The 14,296-nt window shown below is 40.0% G+C and overlaps 1 protein-coding gene across 1 annotated transcript in view; it reads left to right on the top strand.

The window, feature by feature from the left end:
- Nucleotides 1-14,296, top strand: part of LOC308416310 (guanine nucleotide-binding protein G(q) subunit alpha) — a 228,412-nt gene that overhangs the window by 66,036 nt on the left and 148,080 nt on the right. The window lies entirely within an intron of this gene.

Raw genomic sequence — 14,296 nt, 5'->3', positions numbered from 1 at the left:
TATCTGATGTTCGACCCCTGTAAGAGGGTTGTTTGCTCTTCGTAGGCGTTGCAGTTCACAGGTTGAGAACCACTGTTCTAGAGGAAGTGAGAACCATTGATTCCTAGTGGATCTTCCCACACCACAGGTAGTAGGTTTTTTGAAACTAACTTTTGGATATCTTTGTCTTCCAAATAATGTTTAGTATTAGAACAGAATCCTTGCTGGGCAGTATTAATGCTAATATTATTATCTCAGTAGGTACTCACGTTTTTTGTTCGATGTTAATCTTCCTCTTCCAAGAAGGAATATTAAAAAAAAAAAATGGGAACAAGGCAGTGTTTGTTTCAAGCATGGGTCCTGCCTTGTCCCGCTACAGTGCCCTGAAAAGGGAGCATTCTTCTGTAGTTTCTGTCTTTGTTTGCTTTGTGTTGTTTTCTCTGGTGTGTGTGTGTGTGTGTGTGTGTGTGTGTGTGTGTGTGTGTGTGTGTGTGTGTGTGTAGAGATGCACTGTGGCTGGTCAAAGGTAGTTGTTGGCATCTTTCTTAGTTGGTCTCTGCTTTATTTTTAATGTAGTGCCTCTCCTTGAACCTGGAGCTCATCAATTTGGCTATTCTGCCGGATGAGTAAGCCTGTGTATCATTCTGTCACTGCCTTCCCCGCAGTGAGATTGCAGGTGCACACTGCTGTGCCCAGCTCTTGTATGCACTGGGGATTCAACAGGTCCTCATGCTTGGGCAGCAGTCACATTGCTGATGAGTCATCTCGGCCACCTGACTTTGATTGCAAGACCATCTCCCTAGTTTTCCAGGTTGGCCTTAGACTCAAGTCTTCTTGCCTGTGCCTCCCAAGTGTTGGGATTATAGGTTTGTGTCACCAGGTTCTGTTTAAGATGAATTTTCACTTTAACTAACCTCAAGTAGTACGTGGACAATAACTGCTGCATAGGAGTAGGTTTAACAATTCTGCTTTTCCATAACACATTCTATTTTTCAAATTATTTTATATAACATCCCTACTAGGCAGTCTTGGAGCACATAGAAGTCCTTCCTAGTATTCTTAGTGCCATTTGAAATCATTGGGGCTCACTAAATAAATAAATATATAAAGCCCCATTCTACCATCTGAGTGCCTATTTATTGAGACATCCTCGTTGCCTTTCTTAATTGAATTGGGTTTTTACCTCTTGTACTTTAATAGTTCCCCTACCCTGAAAGATAATTATTTTTACAGGCTCCAAGTGACTCATAATTCCTATTGGACATGGTAACCTTGAAAGAAGACTACTATAGTTTTCAGTTTCTTTGAGTTGTTATTTGTATGTATATGAAATAATAGGTTGAAATTTCCGTATGAGGAAAACATAACTAGTGCTTTCTAAGGTTGTAAAAGAAGACACAGAGAAGGGAAGTAGTAAAGCCTGAAGCTTGAGAGAACCTCAGGTCCATTTGCTGGTGTCAGCGTCCAGAAGCCATATGGGTTGTTAGGGGTCAGGGCTAGGAGCCCCCTATTGTGGTGGACGTTGCCTATGCTACATGCTTGCTTGTGACTGATCTGAAGAATGTGAAAATGGCAGTTGGTGGTTAGGTCCACCTTGAACCTTGTTCTCTGCTGCAGACAGGTTGCTTGCTTCAGGAAGTTCCACATGAACCTTCTGTCCTAAGGAAGTGCTCACTGAGGGCTGAACATAGTTTTCTAAACCCCATCTTGCCATTTTCTACCCATGTCAATATGTGTAACTTAAAAATCTAGATGGAGTAAATTCATGTTTTTTATTTTATGTAAAAAAATGAATGTTAAATTCTGTGGGTGAAGAGTTCTCCTTTCTTAAGATGGAGTTATTTTGACTTGGTATTTTCATGCATTCCAAAATAACATTAGTGAGATGCTTGTTTTCTCCAAAGAAGTGGATATATAGCAATGATGTCACATTATAAATAAATGTGTGTATGTAACCTAGAGATCAAAATAATTTCCTTAGCTAAGGATATTTATCTCCTAGGAAATGAAATTGTAACCCTGGGTTTGCAGTCACCCTGACTCATCCATTAACAGAAGGAGCTCAGTCACAGCCATGTCCTTGCCTTTGCTTGAGAATGTAGGACACACACCACATCCTCTGGGCCATGGGTGACCCCCATTAGTGCAGTGCCACAGACCTTATAGGTATACATAAGGCTTTTCCTTGGGATGAATTAATACTCCAGGCTGTGTCTATAAACCCTACCTTAGGCTTCTCTAGAGTGCATTGTCTTTATTCAGCTAGAATTCCAGGTTTCTCCCAGTTTGAACCCTCAGCACTCACATCTCATCCATCTCTAATCTAGGATATTAAACATCCACCCTACTGCCATCTTAGGTTCAGTTTCCATTGTTTTAATGTCTTGGATCACTGGAGTATCCTACTAACTTGGCCTTACTACTCATTCTGAACACAGCAAGCCATGTCCTTTACCTTGAACCCTGTCTTTACATTACAGGTCTCTCCCCTTGCCTTCCTCCTCCTTCTCTACATAGGGTCTTAGCTATACTGGCTCCCTTCCCTTCCCTTCCCTTCCCTTCCCTTACAGCTAAACCCCTTCCCACAGTGATCTCACATCAGCCATTCCACAGCCTGGAATGATGTTTCTTAATAATGTTGTGGGATCTTGAATATTCAAATATTTGTATCATTTTGCCTTTTAAGGAAGCTGTTCCCTTGTCTCTAAAAGCAGCAATTCATTTTTTTTTTTTTTTTTTTTTTTTTTTTTTTTTTGGTAAAGACAGAATTTTACTATCTAGCCCTGTCTGAACCAGGCTAGCCTTGAACTCACAGACATCTTCTCCTGAGTACTAGGATTAAAGACATGTGCTACCATGCCCAGCCAGTTTCATCACTTATGATTGTTAAATGCATAGTGCCCATCTCTAGCTGATATTTTATTCTTCATCTAACATCATGTGTCATGTGCACATTTGCATGTATAGATGCTGTCCTTTGGGCGTAGCACAGTTCTTTGCCCTCTTAAACACTTAGTAGTTGTGATTACCTACAGGTGACCTGCTCAGAAGTGGGGTCATTAACTTTCTGTTATGGTGGTGGGAAGGGACCTGTCCTTCCCTAGGGATATATAATGAATATCTTTAGTGATGTGGTGGCTCACAAGTGACCCCTGCTCCTTTTCCTTATTCATGCTTTCGTAAGTAACCACAATTAAACTCGTTGGTTCACCTAACTGTACTTGAGTAGAACGCTTACTTTGGTCTGTTTCAGGTCCTGGTCTCCCAAGGAAAAGTTTATTCAACCAGATACCTTTGTGTAGTTATGATGTCTTTCAACTCACAGTATCTTTTCTTAAACTTCTGTCGTATTGGGATTGTAAGAGTGAATTGCTATACCCAGCTCTAATGTTTTCTTTGTGAAGGCAGCTAGAATCTTGTATCCTAGAAGTCTGAAAGAAAACCTTATACACATTTAATAAAGTGAAGAAATGATTTGAGCTGTATGTCTCTAAACATGGTGTTTAATACTGAGATTCTGGGGATCACTACCTCAGTTATTTTAGGGAATAGAGAACTTGTGCTGGTGCTGGGACTAGGTTGGGTGAGGAAGCCATTTGGTGGTTGAACATATGTGCTCCCGTGTTGGTTTGTTCATCCTGCATCTTTTTGGACAGTTTTGCCTTTTAAAAATATTTGACTAAAATAATGTTCTCCCAAGTTGCTTGATATTCTAGCCAGCCCTGTATTAGCCCTTTTTCATTTTTCCACTTGATTTTACACTCACATTTTAGGAAGTATATGTTGATTTTTTTTTTAATGTCGCAGACACTTTAACATGTATTATTTTTGAAAACTGGACACTCCCCCCTCATTCTGGGATTTCTCTTTTACTAAAGGTTGACTGGAGCCTAAAAGTACTAAGTGGGAAATTCCAGAAATGAATAGTTTATATCTTAAGTTGCATGCTCTTCATACCCTTGCCTTGTGACGACAATCAACCTTTGGCCCACGTATCCACACTGTATATGCTATTAGCTTGTTAGCTACTTAGTAGTATCCGGGTCATCTAACTCACAGTAGTAAGATCAGTGTCTGTGTTCAGGTAACCTTACTTAATTCAATAATGCCTCTAAAGCAAAACAGTGGTGATAGTAGCAGCTCACATATGCAAAATGGAAGCTGAAAAGTACATCATTTAAGTAAAAATTCTCCTAAGGAAAAAATATTGTATGCTGAAGTTGCTAAGATTTATAGTAAGAATGCATCTCTCATGATGGTTTTGTTATTACACTTCAGAGTTCAAGTTGTCTGTGGCATAGTCTGTGATAAATTCCACACAAGGAGGGAAAAGGAATGTACTCATGTGTATATAGCAAGAAGACAATATAGATATTGGCAACTAACTAACTAAATAACTATATATATATGTATGTGTGTATATATATATATATATATATATATATATGACAATATAGAGTATGAAAACTGCAGTTACAAAAATCATGGAAGGTCTGTAGACCATGAACTTACCCGTAGCCATAAAGCTGTCAATAGGAGGAACCAGAGTCCTTAACAGATACATAGTATATACCATATATATCATGTCCCAGAGTAATGAATATCAGATACATAGAATATACTATGTCCTAGTAGTTAATAAATACACAGTATTTATCATGTCCCAGTGCAGTTATTAGATTCATAGTATATATCATGTGGATGGATTTATAAAACTGAGAAGACTTCAGGATCTTTAACATTATGGAGTAGTCTCTCTGTAGTCCTTTTTAAAAAAAAATTTGTAACACCCCCTTATTAAGGACAACGTTTAATTGGGGCTAGAATACAGGATCAGAGGTTCAGTCCTATCATTAAGGCAAGAGTATTACAGCATCCTGGCAGGTATGGTTCAGGAGAAGCTGAGAGTTCTATATCTTCATATGAAGGCTGCTAGGATACTGGCTTCCAGGCATCTAGGATGAGGGACTTAAAGCCCAAGTCTGCAGTGATATACATACTCCAACAAGGTCATACCTCCTAATAGTGCCACTCCCTGGGCCAAGCACAGACAGACCATTACATTTCACTCTCTGGCTCCTTTAGATTTGTTCAAACACATGAGTCTATGGGGGCTATATCTAGCCATAGTATAACAAAAAATACATTTAGTTCAACTTCCAAAGTCCCTGTAGTATGTAGCAGTCTCAACAATGTTAAAAGTCCGAAGTTCAAAGCCTTTTCTGAGATTTCATCCAATCACATAACTGTAATCTCCAAAGTAAGACAGGAAACCAGCTGGGCAAACTCCAAACTCTGCATCTCCATGTCTGATGTCAAAATGGTCTTCAGTCTTCAACTCTTTTTTCATCTTTGTTGACTGCAACAAACTTCTTTCTCCTGGACTGGTTCCACCCCTGTTAGCAGTTTTCCTCAGCAGGTAACTCACAGCTCTGGCATCTGGAACACCTTGGGGTCTCCAAGGTAACTTGAACTTTACAGTTTCTTATTCCAATGTCTGGGATACACACGTGATCTTCTGGGCTCCTCCAAAGGGCTTGGGGCACTTTTCCAGCTCTGCCTTCTGTAGTACTGTAGGTTCTGGATGACACCACTCCACTGCTGCTACTGTTCTTGGTGATCATCCCATAGTATTCACATCTCCAATATGCTGGGGTCTTCTGCTGCAGCTAGGCTTCACCAGTAGCCTCTCATAGGCTCTCTTCATAGTGCCAAACTTCAACATCTTTGCATGTTGACACTGTCATTTCTGGGCCATCAACTGCAACTGGGGCTGTACCTTTACAAGTGGCCTTTTCTGGCCCCTCACAGTGCCAAGCCTCAGCTGATCTCCTTCATCAAAAAAAACCCGTACCACTTGGTTGATTCTTATCACATTAGAACGTACAGCTGCAACATGAGGTACAACCTTGGATATCTCTGGAAGACCTCAGAAAACACTTCGCAGAACATTTTCCCTCAGTGATACTGGTCTCTTTATAATCACTGCTAATTTCTTACCTCCATCTAGCCAGAATTAATTGTCCTAGTAGACCCTTCTATTCTTGATTCTAAAGCCACAGCCAAATGGCCAAAGCTGCTGCATTCAGCTGCTTGCTGGGGCTGGAACATGGCCTCTTCTTAATCTAGTACAAACCCTCTGTTTTCCAACTCTCGTTACCTAAATTTGCCTGCCTGGGAACTTACTCTTTAGATTAATCTTGCACTCAGAGATCAACTTGTCTCTGTTTCCTGAAGGCTGGGATTAAAGGCATGTACTTCCATACCTGGATTTAAGCATTTCTTCACCTTCCCAGGCTGGCCTAGAATTTAGAAATCTGTGTGGTTTTTCGTCCTGGGATTAAAAGCTTGAACTAACATGCCTTAGACCTTAACAGGGTGGGATCTTGTACCAAGGTCACCACTTTCTTAATTCAGTTTGATATCCTTGAACTCAAGATTCAGCTCCATTTCATTTCCTGGTGCCCCTTTATTATCATTTGAACCAAACATTTTATATTTTTTCTTTGTAATCTTGTTGCTCCTTGTTCAAAATGCTTTTCATGAGACCTAACCAGAGAAAAAAGTTTCTGTTGGGATTTTTTTTTTTTTGACTTGTTCATGCAATTAATATAAATCTCTTTATTTTAGCCTCAAGCAGATTCTTCAGTCAATGGTAAAAACACAGCCACAGTTTTCACCAAAATATCACAAAAACAGTGTCTAGGCTACATACTGAAATTCTTTTCCACTGAATCCTTTTGGGCTAGGTCACCACAATTCAAATTGCAGTCAGTAACAAAGTCTTTCATATTCCTACTAGGGTAGCCCATTAAGTCCCACTTAAAACCTTTCACTGCTTTCCAAATCCAAAGTCCTCAAATCCACACTCTTTCAATCAAAAGCACGGTCAAACCTATCACAGCAATATCCCAGTCCTTGGTACTAACTTCTGTTTTAGTTAGAGTTTGCATTGATGTGAAGAGACACCATAACCCAGGCAAGGCGTATAAGGACAACATTTAGGTGGGGCTGGCTTACAGGTTCAGAGATTCAGTCCAGCATCACCAAGGCGGGAGTATGACATCATCCAGGCAGGCATGGTGCAGGGGGACATGAGAGTTCCACATCTTCTTACGGAGGCTGCTGGAAGACTCTAGTCCTTTCTTTGGACTCCATTATTGTGTGTGTGTGGTCAGCAAAAGTCAGTGATAGAAGTGTAATTTCTAAGTTTACCAGGAAGGAAATAAAGGAACAGGATTTGCTAGGGATAGTATTAGAAGACTCAATATGGTCCATATATTCATTCAGCTAATTTATTTATTTTTGAGACACAGTGTCATATATCTCAGGGTGGCTTCAATCTTGTTAAGTAGTTGAGGATAATCTTGATTTTTCTGATCCTCCTAACTCTGGCTCTTAAGTTCTGGGATTATGGCATAGGATACCATGCTTGTTTTATGTGCTGCTGAGACTCCAACCTAGGTTGTCTGATGTGTGGACGAGCACTTCCCTGACCTCTGGCCCTGTATTCATCACTCAGCACTTACAGGCAGATAAGGGATATACAGTGATTCCGAACTTACGGTTGGAAGGACTTCTGTGCCAGTGTGGCTTTAAGATGAATTTTGGGGAAAATGGTTGAGGTATTAAATAACACTGCCCATCACACAGTAATATAAAATGAGATAAGTATAAAGTGCAGTCCTTTTAGAGAAGCTAGAATAACACCTTCATGTTTGGGGCTCTTAATGACAAACGAATGAGAGAACTCAGAAAAGTAGGTGAGTAAACAATACAGATGATAAATTTACACAGCAATTTTAAATCAACCAAGAAAAAGAAAATGTGAGATTAGGAAATGCTTGTATCCAAACACTAGTTTCACCTTAAAACAAAACTATTCAATGAAACAAAACAAACAAAGCTTCTTCAATAAAATTTTAAGTAAAGATTAAGTTCAGAGAATCAATACAGATGAAAAAAAATTGGAACATGTTCCCCCCCCCCCAAAGAGTATAAAAATGAAATAATAGCTAAGGGTAGAGCTTGGGAGCCCAGCGCTACCCCAGAGGTTGCAGTTTTGCATGTGTCTATGCTGCCCCTCCAAGAAGTAAATTAGCCATAGCTCTCTTCAGGAAGGCTAGCAGATCACTCTTTATAGAAGTCAAAAAGTTGGAAATACTCAGAATAGGTAAGAACTGTACGTTCTTATGATAGCCTTTGTTATGAATAATTTCCAAAACAGCACATTTAGCATCATGAGATAATTACCATAGACCGCAAGTAGAAACAATATGCCATTATTTAAGAACAACAACAGCAACAATAGCAAGAAAAAGAAATTGCAAAGAAAGATTGAAAATGTTCTGTCTTTAGCATTTTCTAGGGTGAGTGAGTATTCATAACTTTGGAAGGAGGAGGAGGGTGCAGTTGGTCAGGTGTGTGATCTGGAGTCTTTCAAAGAGGAGATCGTGGCCGACTCTAGTCTGCCCTCTTCCTCATTAGCTGTCAAATAGCAGATTTCTTGAATGTCATTTTCTTCCATTGTAAAACCGGTGAGTTCTGGGCTGGAAACTTCTCTGAAATAATCCCTGTAGGTTTGTAGGGAGGGACGGTGGGAGGTGGACAGTGGGCATGAAGAACTCCCCAAAAAGTTCTACCGTGAAGAATTTTGTATTTCATGACTCCAGATTATAACTAGCTTTCTGTTCTCTAAACTATAACTAGCTTTTTAATTAAAAAATTAGATATAGCTTTTTTGCTATTTAAAACTTTATCCACTCAGGATTTTTTAGTATATTTAGAAGGTCATGTAACACGCCTATACTGGTTTTATTGTTCTTTGTTTTTTGTTTCTTTGAGATAGTCTTGCTGTGTAGCCCCGCTAGCCTAGAACTCATTTTGTGGAACATGTCATTGTAGAACAGGTCATTCTTGAAGTTCTTCTAGCTTTTGCTTCCCTAAGGGCTGTATTACAGGCATCGGTAGCCATACCTGACTTTACTCACCATGGGCACACCTACTTTACTCACCATGGGCACACCTCAGAAAGAGTGTTGGGCCGGGAGATAGGGCAGTTAGTAGTGTTTACCTTGCAGACGTGAAGACCTGAGTGTGATCTCCATGTGTAGCCAGCCAGTTGTGGTATGTGTGCTTTTCATCCCAGCGTTGGGTTTTTGAACATGCAGATCCCTGGGGCATTCTGGCCAGCCATATTCACCTACTTGGCAAATTCTAGCCTGAGACATGGTTTCAAAAAACGACTATGTCTGAGGAACACGGCCTGACACTGTCTATTGGCCTACATATGTACTGTGGACATACCAGAGGAGTCTCACTCTGTCTGTCTGCTTGCCTTGTCTGTCTGTCTGTCTCTTGTTTCATGCCCCCACCCCCGTCTCTGTTTCTGTCTTTTCTCTCACTCACTCCTGAGGACATATACACATTTTGGTGAGCCTTACAGTGCCTATCAGACAACTTTCTGTGAGGCTTTGGGAGACCAGGGGCACACAGTTTCCAAAATACTAATAGTAAATTGCTGAATTTTCAACATATTTTGTCTACCTTTTTGTTGAAAACAACTTAACTGGATTAGCTATTACTACTTTCTGGTCCAGTTAGCTTTTACTTATAACCAGTGATACCAAATTCAGCTAAAAATTCTGCTCTATTTTAAACAACTGTCTAGTATTTTCTACAAGACTATACTGGGGATAAATGATTTAATATACCCAGCTCCTTATCTTTTAGTACAATTTTGTGAAGATGAGAAAATTTGAATTTTTTTTTTTTTTTTTTTGGTCAGAGATGCTCAGTTTCCTGTGTGAGTGAAGGAAATCACAAACGGCCGAATGTACACTTACCAGCAGTTTGCCTGAAGTACAGCTAACACGTGGATTGTGTTTGGCTTAGGGTTTCACTAAATTCATCTTACTGCTTGCCATTAATTCTTTACAGGTTGTAGGTGACTGATGTGCTCCTTGCTAGGAATTGGTCCTTGCAGTATCTGGTTCTACTGTATCCAGGGTGATAGAGAAGAAACCCATGCTGAGCTTGCTGAGCCTGAGATGTCATGCTTTATGTTCCGTCTTAACCCAGCGGATCTGAAACAAGTCCTCTGACTTGTATGCAGTTTCACAAGCCTTGTTTTTCTTCCTTTATCTGGGAGCTGGCCAAGCAGGAGGGTGGGGTTGGGGTGTTTGGCCTCAGCCTTTCTATTCATCAAGGGCTTCAGATGTAGACAGTCATGAAAGGCCATGGCAGGATGAAATAAGTATATTCATTGTATAATCTTCAATACTATAGTTTTTCTGACTGTATTTTGGAATTTCTCTTTTATATACAGAATCTAAAAACACCTAAAAGTGGTGTGGATGGTCTTCAGCCTGTGAGAGGTCCTCCTAGATCTATGTCTGCTTTTCTCTGAGGGTAGAGGATGAATTAGTGGACTGTTAGAATACCTAGTAATGTCAGTGTTTGCTTTGTTGGATCATTGTATGTAGACGGGACACCAGAGTTCTTCAGAGCAGGCACAGTAGTAGCTACGTTATGTAGTAGGATAGTAGCAGAGCACTGAAGGATGCTTGTGCATGTGTGGTTGTCCTTTGGCAGCTCTTGATAAGAGAGTAGTCTAAGAAGGTAGTTCGAGTATGAGACAGCGTCAGTGAGTCTATGATCACTCCAACAAAAATGCTAATTAGAGAGCAAACCACTAAATCTTTGATTGCTTTCTGTAATAAATGCTAATTCATGACCCTTAAGATAATATATGATTGGGTTTGAAAGTCATTTTGACAGAACCATTTGCAGATCCCATCATGCAAATTGGCAGAATAATTAGCATAAGTATGGATGCTTCCTGTGAATTGGATTAAAATATGAATTTATAGCAGGCTCTATATGTAGGTTTTGGTTGTGTTGAAAAGATCTTGACAAAGAAAACCTGAATTGTAAAATGTTTGTGTGTGTGGGTGTATGTGTGTGTGTGTGTGTGCATGTGTGCATGTGTGATGGTGAAAGCCAATAAGCCTACCAAGCTTATTGTAGGGTGTTAAATTGTCCTCTGTTGTGGGGTGTTAGATGTATGCTTCATTTTGTTCTGATGGATCATGAGGCCAAGGGAAGTAGGGATTGCTCTCTATCCTTTATCTAGATTCAGGGAGTAGGGAAGAAAAAGGCATTGTGTTCTTTGCAGCCCAATAAAAATGCTAGATGAAATAGCTTTCTTCTGAAGTGGAGAGGGTGGTTGGGAGAGAGAGGACCTTCATGGAAACAAGTGGAGGGGATGGGGAATGGGAGTAAGGGGAAAGGGGATAGCATTTGAAATGTAAATACAGAGAATATCCAATAAAACTATCAATAATAAAAAAAAACCATAGAGAACATTGTTTTTAAATCTGAATTCTTTGAGGAGCTGTCCTAAGAAATACAGTGCATGTTTCTAAAGATACAGGCAAACTTTTCTAGAGACATTTTGTAGAGAAATGTTGATAGTGAATTGCTGAAGAAGAAAACAGACTTCCCATACATCCTCCCATATGCTGATTTGCTTGTTAAATGTTACTAATGATTTGAGGGGACATGTGTTTGGTGTAGCAAAAAAATAGGAGGCCAGCCGTATGATAACACAGGCACACAAACCACTGACTGCACAGATTAGTTGTGTGTTCAGAGTGCTTGGTGAAGTGTAAAGGATGTGTACACATTCCTTCTTTTCGCTTATAAAAGAGGTGATAAAAACCATAAATCATTGTGTCTTTATATTATGTAGGGAAGGATGCACATAACCTCTCTAATTTATTTATTGTTTATTTAATTAATTACTGTATGTCTTAGTACTGAGGGGAGACCCACAGCCCAGAGTTCTGGTTTGAGCTTTTTCCATTTTGTTTGTTTAGCTGTTTGTTCATTACAATGACCTCCAGAAGAGTGACTGGAGAGTGAGGTACTGAAAATGAGGCACTTGGCAACCCCGCCGTTCCCCACCATCCCCTTTCCTCTCCTGCACATCTTCTCACTCTCCTCAGTTTTCCTTTAGGTTTTGTAGTTGACATTTCAGGCCAGAAACATTTGACACATTGTCCCTGGGTGATCTTGGAACAATTTATGAAGGTGTGAACTAGATGTAGGTAGTATCTGGTAAGAGCCAAGAAGCCAGAGAGGAAAGCCGTATGGAGGGACCATTCAGCAGTAGCTTATGGTCTCTCGAAGGGGACACTGCCTATCTGAGTAGCTGGTGTTGGAACATAGTTCCAGCTTTCTCCCTGCTGCCTCTGTCTTGCTATGGCTTACCTGAAAGGATAAGGCAAAGGCCAAGGTGCTCATGGAACCTGTATCAGTTGGCCTTCAGGGTAGCACCCAGTAAGATAGGAATGGGGAGAAAGGAGCCCTGGCTCTGTTTCTGGGAATAGTAAATAATGATATTAAGATCTCTTGGAGATGGAGAGATGGCTAAGTGGTTAAGAACACATACTGCCATTCTAGAGCACCCAAGTTTGGTCCAGCATCCATGTTAAGTGGCTCAAACTCCCTATAATTACAAGTCCACAGGATCTAGCTCCCTTATCTGGTCTCCTTGGACATCTGCACTCATGGGTACATGCCCACACAGATGTTCCCTTCACCAATACACATAAACACACCATTAAAAGTTGAAATTTTGGTCAGATCAGGGGAGGGGAGATCTTATCCCTCTGTTCTCCTTAGACACCAAATTTACATGTACACAACCACACTCACACACATACCTTTATGTATGTATGTATGTATGTATGTATGTATGTATGTATGTATGTATGTATGTATGTATTTTAAGAAAAAAAGTCTCTGCTGCTTTTGTAATATAAAGGACTGGCAGAGATTTGATGGTCATTCCTTTAGTCTGCTTTTCCTTTTTTTTTTTCCTTTTCTTTCTAAGATTTTTTCTTATACCTTTTGATTGCTTAAGAGAGTAAAGGTATTAGTTTCTATAAGTTATTGATAAATAATGATTACTAACTTGTGGCTGCTTTTCTATTGCAGATAGGCCTTTTCAGATATCTGGTATTCATGGTGGGGATTATAGAATATTCACTGTAACTTTCAAATTAAGCTCACTAAAATGTGAATTAGCTTTTACATTTCAATATTACATTTATACTTCTAGGTGTTCTATATCACCTAATAAAAATTCATAGGGCAGGCTGGGGAGATGGCTCAGAGTATAAAGCCTGAACCAAACAAGTGTGAGGCCTGGAGTTTAGATCCTCGTCCCTTGTAAATGTGAGAGCATAATTCCAAGACTCCAAAGGTGACAAGGGAATCTTCAGAGTAGGCTGGCTAGGTGTACTGATGAACTCAGGGAGCTCTGGGTTTAGGTGAAAGAGAATATGGTAGAGAGTGACCAAAGAAAAATCCCTGACACCCACCATGGGCTTCCATCTATGTGTTTGTGCTCCAGTGTGTGTATTTGCATGTTTTCATGTGTGTGTAAATGTGTGCAAGTGCATGTACCCACACACATGCAAGCAATAAATAAACCACCTGTAGTAGAGCATTAGGTTCAGAATTACCTTTCACTGTAGTGTCTGAGGGCCTGCACTGTATGTTATTTAAGATACTCTAGTAAAAAATAGTTCTTATTTGAATGTTTGTGATTGTTTATGAAGAGAGCAGTAAAGTTGAAACATCAGAAAAGCAAAAATGATGCGAAGTGGATTTGCAGTTCTGGCTCTTAGTCTTCCCCCCTTTCTCCCTCCCATCTCCCTTCCTTCTCACCTGTTCTCAGCAGACTTGCTGGGAGGAAGGCCATCATTTTCATTTTGTTTCATTTGTGTGTGTGTGTGTGTGTGTGTGTGTGTGTGTGTGTGTGTTTTATTTTTGGAAAGTGGAAAAGGACATGAGAAAGGGCATTTGCATTTAGAAATGTAACAGTTTTAGATTTAGACCTGTGTATTAAAGATGGTAAAGGTAAGAAAACCTAGAAGAAAACCATCTAAGGACAAAACTTCATAACAACTAAGTTTCTGAGTTGTGTTATTACTCATGAATGAGACAGACATAATTCAACCAACTAGGGCCTGCAAATAAACACTGAGGCTACCTTAGTAGAATAACCTGCTTTCTGGTCTACCAGGAATTTGTTGTCTACTTTTGCCCTAGTTCCTAACTGGAGAAAATGTCTTAGGTGTTAGGCCTTCTCTGCTTGTTTATTTCTGAAATGTGTCAGTATAAAGATACTGCCTTTTCCAGAGTGCAGGATGTGTTTCAGATATGCCCCAGGGGGAAGGCTTTGTCAAGTGACATTTTTTTTTCTTTTCTCCCTCTGATGCTCTTGCACTTGTTTCTCAGAGTTGCA

Source organism: Micromys minutus (assembly GCF_963924665.1).
Source record: "Micromys minutus genome assembly, chromosome: 2".
NCBI lineage: Eukaryota > Metazoa > Chordata > Mammalia > Rodentia > Muridae > Micromys > Micromys minutus.
The sequence above is the reverse complement of the archived record's forward strand: the minus strand, read 5'-3'. Positions and strand labels throughout refer to the sequence as shown.